Source organism: Neltuma alba, unplaced genomic scaffold, assembly GCF_004799145.2.
Source record: "Neltuma alba isolate B1F8T4 unplaced genomic scaffold, ASM479914v2 tig00003181_pilon, whole genome shotgun sequence".
Lineage (NCBI taxonomy): Eukaryota > Viridiplantae > Streptophyta > Magnoliopsida > Fabales > Fabaceae > Neltuma > Neltuma alba.
The window spans coordinates 45,852-59,356 of record NW_021633176.1 but is presented as its reverse complement, the minus strand read 5'-3'; the positions used below and the strand labels follow the sequence as shown (position 1 = coordinate 59,356).

Sequence of the window (13,505 nt, the reverse complement as noted above, 5' to 3'; positions counted from 1 at the left end):
GGGACTTACTATTTATCTGAAATGTGATCAATAACCTCATTTATCGATAAGGTCATCGATAATTATTTGTCAACAAAGAGAAAGTTACCTTTTTAACTGATAGCTTATCGAACATCCAATTTATCGATCAAGTGATTGATAATTTACTAATAGTAACTAAATTCGAGCAAGACTATTGGTGATCGATAAGGTGATCGAAGAACATATTTATATAATAGGTTATCTAGAATAGTAATTATGTAACACGTAATCGATAAAACTTAACAATACTTAAACTCACAACATTCAGTCATTTATCTAACATGTGTTCGATCAACCCAATGATCTAACACATGATCGAATAACAATTTAATAGTTATGTAGAGGAACTTAACTATTCATTTGTTTTCATCAAACCTTAAATCTAACATTCTCTCCCTTTTTAATAATGATAAAACAACAGTTACATTTAGAACTTAAATCACAGAAGTAACCAATTGCCAAAATAAAATCGCAGAAATAATAATAGAGGTAAAGAACTGATAAAACTATTAAGTAATATTTAAATGTCAAAAGAATCATTAGGTCATTAACAGAGAGTCAAAGTTTAAACAAAACACAAAAAGAAAAACTAATCTAGATCTGCATTCTTCTCCCCTTTTCTATTAGCATCAGATGGGGTAAAGGGAATAAGAAGAGTATGTCGAGTGAAAGGAATGGGAAGAGGAGAGAGTTGAGAGATTGGAGAGAGAGCTTGAGGGATAGGTGGGGGAGGTTGAGAATAAGAGACAGGTATGATGGCTAGGGAGGTTGACGTAGGAACAGTGGTTGATGGTGAAGGAGGAAAGGTAGATACAGTGGAGAGGACTTGGAGAAGGAATTTGGGAAGATTTGGGTTTAGTAGAGGATGGTATAGATGGATGAGTGAATAGGTCCTCATAAGTGAATGAAGAGGGTGCCAGGTGCAGAGAAATTGACAAAGAGAGAGTGAGGTGACCAGACTCTTAAGCTCCTTAAACTCCTTGTCCACAACATCAAATTTAAGAGACTTTTTTTTTAAAACCGCCATTGCTTGCCTGTGAAGATCCAAGATAGTGTAAAGCTCCTCAAATTTCTTGTCAAAAATTTCTCCATATTCTTTAGCAGTATTATACAATTTGCTCTTAAAGGCTTGAAGTTCACTTTGAAACAATCCTTATATGGAAGCTCTATGGAATGATAGTGCAAAGGTCTGGGTTGGGTCTATAGAGGATGAGCTTTATCTTAACCCCTTGAGACACTAGTGGCTGGTTGTTTCCCTTTCCCTTCTCTGCCTTCTTTTGAGCTGGTTGGAAGGGCAGTGGAATCCTCATCTTATTTAGTTGAGTGGTTTCAAAAATAGGTATTTTTCTCTTTGGTGTCTCCAAGTTCCAAATGTGCAATGTTATGCACTTAGAGAAAATAGGAAACAAGTTGAGGGTAAGGCATGGAGGTGGCTTTAGACTTGAAAAGAGTGAAATTCTTTATTTCACTACAAATCAGTGCCCCTATATTGATATTTTCTCCACTTATGATTCTTGCCAGTAATAGATAATCCTCTTGGGTCAAATGTGAAAAGCTCCTAAACTTATTGACTATGCTCTGGAGTAAATATAGTGGATTATCTGAAAATAATCACACATTTGGCTAGAAGGGAAATTGAGCTCTCTAGGGTAGGCATCACTCTACATTAGTATTTTGTAGGCCTTTACAGCATTCATCTTAGGCCCTCTTACATGTTCCTCAGTACCCAATAACTCATTAATCTTTACTAGGTCTAGAGTAATTGTTTGACCTTTGAGCTTAGTGATAATGAAACTTTTTCTCAAGTTTCCCTCTTCATTATATGTATCATTTACCTCCATATTGCAGTAAAATCTCCTTACCACCTCTAGATAGTAATCCTTTCTTTTACTTAACCAATTGTTGTAGTATTCCATAGGCTCAGATAGATCCAATTTTATTTTCTCATTTGTCTTTAACATGTCCAAATCCACAGACACTACTGGGTAAATTTTTCTTGTGGCAAAATTGGTTTATATTTACCCATATTGACATCCTCATCTAATTTTCCAACCCCTTCAATAGCCCTCTGTTTCTTCCTTTTAGGCTGCTTAGGTAATGTCAAACCAAGAGTAGCATCCACAGGTTTCTGAACTGAAATCTCTTCATCAGATTTAGTTTTTGATCCTTCAGACACTACAAGTTGCTTGGATTTTGACTGAGTCTCTCTCTTGCTCGGTGTTTGTTGAGAAAAGCCTTGCGACTGACTCTCTCAAATTTTCAGTGTGCCACTCCTTTGAGGTTTTGTCTTGTCGAACCTTGGGTCTGTACTTTGTTTTGGCACTTGATGGTGTTGGTTCCTTTGATGGAGCCTGCTTTTCAGTGCTCTCTTCTTGACTTGAACCAGGTTGCTTAACTTGGGCCATTTCTGTGTAATATTGGTTTCTAAGAGAAATGTTCAGTGATTTTTGAGAGAGAATGGGTTTAGAGTGATCGAAAGAGCTTAGAAGGTGTTTCTGTATTAAGTTTTGTGAGAAATTTAAAGAAACAGGAGAGATTTTGACTGTTGCTAGAAAACAGGGGTAATGGTTGTCGAGTTAGGGTTTTGAAACTAACGAGGGAATTTCAAATTTCTACACTTAAAAACACTTAGAATTATCAATCAAATTATCTATGTGCATGATCGATTAATAGATTGATAATTTTGCAAAACATAAGAACATGATGAACAATTATGGAACATGTTATCGAACAAGCATATAATCAAACATATTACGGATAATTTGCAGTCAGAAACCATACCTGCTTATGATGATCGATAATCTTATCGATAAAAGCAAGGTGTGATCAGATGATCGAGCAAAGTTACCTTTTAAACTGCTTTTTTGCTTGGCCACAAAATCTTCTCTCAGTTGATCAATCATGTGTTTCATAATCTAGATTATCAAACATGTTATCCATAATTTGCTAAGTGTCATTTTCCACATGCGTCAATAATTGATGATCTAATCCATAAATGCTATTATCGATCAAGTGATCGATAAATAGAGCAATTTTTGAACTCTAATTATTGATCTCTTCTTCAAATATCTGCTCCTCTATTTATCTCTATTTTTCAAAGTCAAAATAGAGTTCCTACAAAGAAAATTTCTATATACTCTGATGCTTAAGTTAGCTTTCTGATCATAAAAAACATTAAATCTAAATACCCAAAATCAAGAGATATTATAGAATTTCATGGGATTTACCATTCCCTAATTTGCGTCTGAAGTAGTTGAACTTTTATTGATCAAGGGGTTTCGTGAAGATGTCTACAACTTGATATTCAGTAGGAATGAATTCCAGTTTCATATCTTTCTTTTAAACACGATCTCGAATGAAGTGATGTCTTACATTAATGTGTTTGGTTTGGGCATAAAGAACAGGATTCTTTGATAAATTGATTGTACTCATATTATCACAAAGGATTGGGATTTCTTGCAACTTGATTCCCAGATCTTGTAATTACTGTTTTAACCATAGTATCTGAGTATAGTAGCTTATGGTGGTAACATACTCTGATTCTATAGAAGATATGGCTATGGTGTTTTCTTTCTTACTTGACCATGAGACTAGACACCCTTCGAGGAATTAACATTGTCCACTCATACTCTTTCTCTCTGTTTTGTAACCTCCATGGTCAGTATCTAATTATCCCATTAAGTATTTTGCTCCTTTCTTTGGATACCATCTTTCCAGATTTGGTGTTTCAGTAAGATATCTAAGAATTCTCTTGATAGCTTCTTCATGTGATTCCTTGGGAGTTGACTGATATTTAGCACACATCCCTACGCTGAATTGGATATCTGGTGTGCTTGCTATGAGATAGAGTAGTGATCCAATCACTCCTCTATACTTAGTTAAATTCATATCCTTACCCTTCTCATCTACATCTGAAGAAATTGTTAAGCTCATTGGAGTATTTGCACCTTTTACCTGATCCAGTCCGTATTTCTTTATAAGCTCTCTTAGGTACTTTGTTTGTGATATAAATATGTCATTCTTCCTTTGTTTGATCTGTAATCCAAGAAAGAAGTTCAATTCTTCCATCATAGACATCTTGAATTCTCCCTGCATTAACTTAGCAAACTCTTGGCAAAGATCTTCATTAGTAGAACCGAATAGAATATCATCTACATAGATTTGAACTATTAAGAGTATCTTTTTATTTCGTTTTATGAAAAGTATTGCATCAACTTTGCCTCTTTCAAAACCTTTTTCTATCAAAAAATTGCTAAGATGTTCATACCACGCTCTAGGTGCCTGTTTCAATCCATATAAAGTCTTTTCCAATTTATAAACATGATCAAGAAGATTTGGGTCTTCAAAACTAGGGGATTGTTCAATGAAAACTTCTTCCATAATGTAACCGTTTAAAAAGGTACTTTTAATATCCATTTGATATAATTTGAAATCTTTTATACATGCAGAGGCTAAGAGTACTCGTGTGGCTTCTAATCTAGGTACTAGAGCATATGTTTCCTCATAACAATACCTTCTTCTTGATTATAGTATATAGCAACTAATCTAGCCTTATTCCTGATCATTTGTGCAGATTCATCGAGCTTATTCTTGAATACCCATTTGGTGCCTATGACTGGATGGTCATTAGGTCAGGGTACCAAGTCCCAAACTTGATTCCTCTCAAATTGGTTCAGCTCTTTCTGCATGGCTCCTATCCAAAATTCATCAGATAGAGCTTCATCAACATTACTTGGTTCAATATTTGAAATAAATACAGAGAAACGCACTTCATTAAACACTTGTCTCCGGGATTTAACCCCTTTATTGACTTCATTAATGACTTGGTCTATAGCATGGTCTTTTTATATCTCCAAGCCTTAGGTTGATCTAGATTATCTTGAGAAAACATTTTATTTGAATTATCTTTATTCTCTTTGTTTTTCACAAAAAGCATTTTGTTAGAAAATTTGTTTAGATTCAATTTTTCAAGATCTTGAACAATCTCAATGTCATCATCTAGAGGTTTTGAAATTGAATTAGTTTCAGTAAACACAACGTGAATTGATTCTTCAATAGTAAAAGTTCTTTTATTAAATACTCTATAAGCCTTACTACGATTAGAATAACCCAGAAATAAACCTTCATTAGCTTTAAGATCGAATTTTCCAAGATTTCTTTGTTGTTGTTATAGATGTAGCATTTGGTTCCAATGACCTTCAGATGAGCTAGGTTCGGCTTCCTTTCTTTGTACAGTTCGTATAGGGTCTTCCCGAGCAATGTTCTGATGTATGCTCTGTTGGAGATATAACAGGCCATACTCATGGCTTCTGCCCAGAATACTTGAGATATTCCTTTTTTATTCAGCATTGCTCTGACCATCTCCATGAGCACTCTATTCTTTCTTTCCACAACTCCATTTTGCTGAGATGTTCTTAGAGCTGAGAAGTTATGATTGATCCCATGTTCATCACAGTAAACTGCAAACTTATTGTTCTTGAATTCTCCTCGATGATCAGTCCTGATTGACACAATAGATATACCTTTCTCATTTTAGACCTTTTTAGCAAAAACAACGAATGCACTAAAAGTCTCGTCCTTCGAGAAAAAAATACAGTCCAAGTAAATCTTGAATAGTCATCAACTATTACAAGAGTGTATAAGTTTCCACCAAAACTTTTAACTCTTAATAGACCAACCAAATCTATAAAAAGCATTTGAAGTGGTCTTTCAGTTGAGACTGTCTTCTTTGATTTAAGATAGGACTTCGTTTGTTTACCATTCTGGCAAGCATCACAGATAATCTTATGTTCAGATTGAATTTTAGGTAACCAATAACTAAATCCTCTTTAATTAATTTTGAAAGTTGATTCATATTTACGTGAACAAGACATTTATGCCAAAGCCAACTTTCATCATTTTTACTTACAAAACAGTTTTTAGAGAGTTTTGAATCTATTTGAATAGTATAGTAGCTACTGGCCCTTAGAGCTCTCAACTTCACATTCAGTTCTTCCTTCTTAAGTAGTAGGTCATCCTTGCTGATGATCATACATTCCTCTGAATCAAAAATTATCCAGTTGTTTTTATGAGCACTTTGACTGACATTGAGTAGGTTGTGACAGAGTCCTTCAACGTAGTAAACGTGTTTGGCTTTTATTCCCTTGTTACTTCCTATTTCTCTAATCCTGGCTATTCTAGCACAACATGAATGTTTAATCTTTGGTAATGAAATAGAGAGAATATAATTAGTAATTAAGACTTAGAATTAACGACTTCCATTTATTAACCAAAAAAAAAACAGAGAAAATCACTAACAGGTCCCACAGAAGGCAATTTATTACTCTGAGATCCCACGAAATGTCAAAATCACTGACAGGTCCCAAGGGACCTCAGAGTAATATTTTCGTTTTGTAAAATGACATTACTGCCCCTCATATTCCAGATTCATATTTGCTCTGTCATTACGATTTACAACCTCAGCAGCGACTATTAACAACCTAATGAGAAGGCGTTAACAACCCTAGCAGTATCCGTTAACAACTTACTTTATAGAATTATATAACGTCTACGTAAGAGTAAATTATAACCAAATAATATAATACAGCAACTTTAACACTAAAATGGGAAGCTTTTTGATATCATTAAGAATTTTAACCATATCCAATAGGATTATAGTAATATTTTAATGCGAAGATCCATTTACAACCTCAACAGTGACTATTAACAACCGAATGAGAGGGCATTAACAACCTAAGCAGTATTAGTTAACAACTTACTTTATAGAATATATAACCTCCGCATAAGAGTAAATTATAACCAAATAGTATAATACAACAACTTTAATACTAAAATGGGAAGCTTTTTGATATCATTAAGAATTTTAACTAAACCCAATAGGATTATAGCAACATTTTAATGCGAAGATCCATTTACAACCTCAATGGTGAGTATTAATAACCCAAAGAGAGCTGTTGACAATCTAGGCAGTATCTATTAACAATTGACTTTATAGGATAATATAACCTCTAACAACTATATAAGATTAACTTTAAGACTATTTAGTTATAGTTTAGTTAGTTATAGTTAGAAGTTATATTATCCGATAAAGTTAGTTGTTAACAGACACTGCTAAGGTTGTTAACAGTTCTCCTTAGGTTATTAATACTTACTGTTGAGGTTGTAAATGGATTTTCGCATTAAAATGTTGCTATAATCCTATTAGGTTTGGTTAAAATTCTTAATGATATCAAAAAGCTTCCCATTTTAGTGTTAAAGTTGTTGTATTATATTATTTGGTTATAATTTACTCTTATGCGGAGGTTATATAATTCTATAAAGTAAGTTGTTAACGGATACTGTTTAGGTTGTTAATGCCTTCTCATTCGGTTGTTAATAGTCGCTATTGAGGTTGTAAATGGATCTTCGCATTAAAATATTACTATAATCCTATTGAATTTAGTTAAAATTCTTAATGATATCAAAAAGCTTTCCATTTTAGTGTTAAAATTGTTGTATTATACTATTTGATTATAATTTACTCTTATGCAGAGGTTATATAATTCTATAAAGTAAGTTGTTAACGGATACTGTTTAGGTTGTTAATGCCCTCTCATTCGGTTGTTAATAATCGCTGTTGAGATTGTAAATGGATATTCGCATTAAAATATTACTATAATCCTATTGGATCTAGTTAAAATTCTTAATGATATCAAAAAGCTTCCCATTTAATGTTAAAGTTGTTGTATTATAGTATTTGGTTATAATTTACTCTTATGTAGAGGTTATATAATTCTATAAAGTAAGTTGTTAACGGATACTGCTAGGGTTGTTAACGCCCTCTCATTAGGTTGTTAATAGTCACTGCTGAGGTTGTAAATCGTAATGACAGAGCAAATGTGAATCTGGAATATAAGGGGGGGCAGTAATGTCATTTTACAAAACGAAAATATTACTCTGAGGTCCCTTGGGACCTATCAGTGATTTTGATATTTCGTGGGACCTCAGAGTAATAAATTGCCTTCTGTGGGACCTGTTAGTGATTTTCCCAAAAAAAAAAAAAGACACTAATTTCGCTGCTACGCTAATATCGGGTCCACTATCTACTATTTTAAGTTTTTTCGCCTAATTTCTTTGTCGTTGTGTATATTTATACTTCATAATATTAATTTTTGGCCATAGGCTGCCTTACGTAAAAATCAGACTTAGTAAACATGACACCTTGTCATTATTCTAGCCTATATAGATATTAGGCTAGGATGGTTCTCCAACCGATAGGAAAGCAAAAGAGGCATAGTATATAAATAAGACATTTGCTGATGTTAAATTGGAATTTATGACGAAGAATAAGCTTTAACGCATAGATAAAATAATTGGTGAATCTGTATACATAACATTATATTATAGAGTAACAACAAAAATTTCCTACATCACTATGATAAGTAACCAAGCTTTAAGGATTGACATATGCCTTACACGAACTTGCTACAAACTCGTGCTAATATTACAAATCTAAATCAAAATAAAATAATTCCAATATGATCGAGAACAAAAATTAAAGAAAGTAAATGAATAAATACTTATGAAAATGATAAGTTCTCATCCACGTGTTTAGTAAATGAATGAAAATGATAAGTTCTCATCCAAGCTAAGATAACACAACTAAAAAGATTATTTACATACAAAATCTTTGGCGTCATGGTGTATTAATTTGATGATGATGCTTATGAAAATTCACTCAATTACATTATACTAAAAAACTAAAATGACACTTATATTTCTAAATTGAAAAAGTAATTTCAATATACTAAAGCTTAGAATATATCATATGCGGAGGATAATAATCATACTTTAGATTTTTTTTTTTAAACTACAAAGTGGCAACCTAGCCAAATATTATATATATATATATATATATATATATGGGGAAAAATTCATGGTGTAGATCATCTTAGATAATTATGTATCATTTCATGGGTTAGCTAAGTAGATGAAAAAACTAAGCTTGGTCATGTTTGGTACGTGTAAGAATAAATAATAAATAAATGGAAAGAAAACTTGTGGGTAATTTAAAAATTAACTAAAAATATCAAAATTTTAAATTAATCAATGCAAAATGAAATTTACAAAATATATTATGTAACAATTTTTTTTGGATTATATCTCAGAATATAGTTTTCTTATCATTATTTTTTTTTATTCAATATCAAAGCATATATCCAATAGAGTTCAAAACACGTGGATGTGCAAAGGATAGAATGTAGGGAAAACTAATGTGGAGATCCTTCTTAGTTTTTAATTAGGTCCTTAGAGTTTTTTTTCTTTTCTTTTTATCAAGTGCTTATTGTTTGCTCAGTTAATTGCGTTAGTCCTTCCGTTTAAAAAGTCTTTCACATGCTGTTAGTTAAACTTGACAAAGATGATGTGGTGCTAAATAAGATCTGATTAAGCACATGTATGAACATAGAATGCAACATGGATTGAGCAAACACAAGGGTGGAGCCAAGTCGGGGTGCAGAGAACGAAAGGCAAAAGCTGCTTGGAAGTTGGAACAAGCTAGGGTTTGGGGCTAGAAGGGAGATCATTGAATTCTTCTGTAGAAAAGCAAGTAAAGTCGCCACTTGATTCTTCAAAAGAGTAAGAGCACAAAAGATCAAGGCTAAAGATGGCTTTGGCGCAAATCGTGTTTGAAGAGAAAATTTTAGACCAGCGACACAAGCGGTCGAAGGTGCTAAAGGGGAAATCCTCTATGGGCTTGAAGATGGCTTTTGCATAAATTCTAAGGTTATGAAAACTCATCGATGATCTGATGCATATTTTGTCATTATGCATTAGTGCGTCTTTCAAACCCAAGGCACCTAATGGGAAGGTTGGGGCAACTTTGTATGGGAAGATTTTTTTTGATTTTTTATATGGCAAATTTTGAATTACAAGTCTGGTCAAACAAAAATATGATAAAATTCTGAACTTGGAACTAGTCAAGTATGAAACAAGCTGCCAAATTAGAATCCTTTCTAAATGTGCGGCTATATATGTATGAAACCTTCTTTTCCAACACACATACAGAAGTGGAACCCAATTAGAGGAGACTTGGAAGTGAAGCATACAAAAAGATAAATAACAACAGCGAGATAAAGAAATAATGGCGAGAGAGCTTCTCTACGCGTTATTTTTTGAGAACTAAATTCAAATTCACCTATATGCCTTGAGGGGACTGAAGCACACCAAAAGATAAACAATGGCGGGAGAGTGCACAAGCAGAGTGCAAGAATTGAATGCAATCACAGAAGAGAGAGAGGGGAAGAGAGAGAAGAGAGAGTGCGTAGAACTGAATGCAAAAAAAGAGAGCACAGAAACATTCAAGAGAGAGAGCACACAAGCATTCAAGAGAGAAAGAGGGCACTAGCAGAAAGCGTAGAACCGAGTACAATGAATCTCGCTTGGCCAGAGATGATGATGGAACTCAAGGGGTGCTTAGTAGCAATCTAGTTGTCAAAACTTTTTACAGCTGTTGCCACCTCACTCCTTTCTAACAGAAATTTGGACTCTGCTAGTTGTTGAACAAGAGGGACTAACTGGTTTAATCGTGAAAACTTAAAGGACTCAACAAAAAGAAAAAAAAAATCCTAAGGACCTAATTAAAAATTAAGATAAATTATAAGGACCTCCATATTAGTTTTTCCTATAATATAAGACAAACGACAACATTTATTATATAATATGTTGTCCTGTGAAGATATATTTTTCCTTATTCATTATATAATATATTGCACTCCTAGGATATAGTTTCCTGAGTGCTACTACATATATCAAATACTAACATAAGGACCTAAAAAGCCAATTAAAATATCAACCATGATATGAGAGATCCCATACTAGAATGATAATCACTTCAAGCTGATTATACTTCAGAGATTTTATGAACCCTCACCACACAGTTATCAACAGGCCTTGTGTGTGGAAGGTACATCACAGGACTCTTGGGATTCAGTCGTTCAAGCCTTTCATACAAACCAAAACATTCATTAGTTACATCAAAAATTGATTGTTTATCCTATTAGTTATAACATTAACCTGTAATTGACAAGTTAATGAGAGTGCATGTACCGATAATTGAGAAGGAAGTGATGATAAAACACGATAATTTCCAGCTTTGCAAGCTCATTTCCAGGACACAGTCTACTTCCTGCTCCAAATGGCATAAACTCCGTTGCTTTTGGAATAAAATTCTATAATACACAAGCATAAAAATAATGTTTAAAAGACATTGTTGTAACAAAACATTAATGTTACTAGAAATATATAATGTTAGATGTGAAAAGGTATCCATGCAACACACATCCCATCGAGAAGGATTGAATTCCATGGGTTTTGTGTATATCTTGGGATCATAATGAATAGTCCTAAACCAAACAAGGGCTCTCCATCCTTTCGGAACAAGGTAGCCTGTACAATTTCAAATTAGTTAGTAGTTCCACAAACAAAGTTAAATTCAAGCCTTGTGATGAATTAGAACAAAATGACTTAGTAAAAAGGATTGGAAGCAACCATTGATAGTCACACCTGATTTTGCTACCCTGAAAAACCAAACACATAGCTTCATCAATCACGTATATATGCAAGTGAACAAATTTATAGCATGTGGTGTTAGTTTAATGTTTGTAGAATAGTTTGCTAATGCAAATCATACATGTGTGCTAGTGTGAGTGTGAATGTGTTAGATTGATATACATACTCTAGAAAGGTATTCCATTTGTCGAATTTTCTTGATTGTCAACCCAGTCTCTGTTGGAAGCCTTCTTCTTATGATTTCTTCTTGCCCAGTCCACACAATAACACAAGCTAAAATCTTTGAGTGAAAATCACATTATAATATTAATCTTCTTCTAGGTAAAAGAAATTATTATTTGGATTCAATTGCAACTTAATTTTAAAATAGCATATAGTTTAACATAAATTCTCCATAACTTTACAATATTGTGGAACTAGAAGAGCAAATTCAGGGTACCTTAGCCTTTTGGAAAATTTCAGGGTGTTGTTGTAGGTAAATTGTTGCCCACATTGTGGTGTGACCTGAAGATTCATGACTAGCATTCAAATACATTAACCTAGTATCAATGATTTGCTCGTCATCCAATTTGTTTCCATTTTCATCTTCTGCATTCACAAGGCCATGGATCATGTCTCTAGATTTTTTATAATGAACATTTTCCTTCACTTCCTTTCTCCGTTGATCAACTACACTATGAAATACAGCCACTAGTTTTTTTCCTAGCCTGGAAAACAACCAATAAAAGCAGGCATAATTTCAAGTAAAAGGTTCAGACGGATCAATACATGCAAAGTGCAAATCTAATTGTAGAGTAGAACCATATATCCATACATGCATACCTTGAGGGCCTTATGATATGCAAATCCTGGAATATTTATTTGCATAGCCCTAACACCAAGATTTAGGTCTGTGTACTCCATTTCCAGATTATGCATCACACTTTCTCCCTCAGAGCCGAAGAAAATATGCATGATGATGCGAAACGTGAATCTTCCTAACTCAGTGAGAAACACAATGTCTCCCATCTTACTCTAATTCTCCAGTGAAGATTTGGCAATATCTTCAATTTTGGTCAAGTAAAATGACAACACGTCCATGCCATTGATAGAGGCAAAAGTTAGACGCCTTAAACGCTTGTGTTCCTCATAAGGGATTGAAATGAATAATTTTTTTTTCCCCATTAGCTCTACTGTTGGAAGTTAGCCAACCAGGCTTAAATTTGTCATCGTCCATCATAACCCTTTTGCATCCTTCTGGTGTTGTCACGATAACACTTGGAAAGCCAAATATCAATGCCTTGTATATGCCAGTGTCACCGTATCTGCATAATTATTATCCAATCATTAAATCAAAAATCATATTTGTGGGGGGGGGGGGGGAGAGAGAGTATATATACTGAATTTTTGCCAAAAGAATTGACATAGGAATCAGGATGATCAGACTTGAAAGCCAAGAGAAAAGACTACATATTGCCAATGATAGGCAATCCCATATCGCCTGGAGGTAAAGAATATTTCTTATCACCTAAAGGATGCTCATGGATCCCCTAATTCACATTCTGAAAAAGCCATGTTAGCACCACAAGACCACCAAAGATTGCTGCGCCCAGCATCAAGGGACGCATTTCAATGGCTATAGGGTAGAACTATTGTTAGAAGAGTAGTAGCTCGAGGACAGTTGTAGGTCTCTGTTCTTGTGTTCTTCTCTATTTATATTACTCTCAACAAACTAATTAGTCCTCGTTCTGGTAAATTATAATCTTACCTTCTCATTCATCTCCCCATGAAACGTTTTCAAATTTCATTATTCAATTTTCTATTTCAAAATCCAATCCATTCTTCGAAAATAAAAGATGCATGGAGATTAATTTCTTGTTATATTCATAACAAAAATACTGTACATAATTACACCTTTTAACTTCCTTATATTCATTTTATTTACTCTCTATGTCCCT

The 13,505-nt window shown here is 33.7% G+C and overlaps 1 pseudogene; it reads right to left on the bottom strand.

Moving 5' to 3' along the window:
• Positions 1–10,900: 10,900 nt before the first annotated feature.
• On the bottom strand, positions 10,901–13,175 carry LOC114740542 (ent-kaurenoic acid oxidase 2-like; annotated as a pseudogene).
• Between the last annotated feature and the right edge of the window lie 330 nt (positions 13,176–13,505).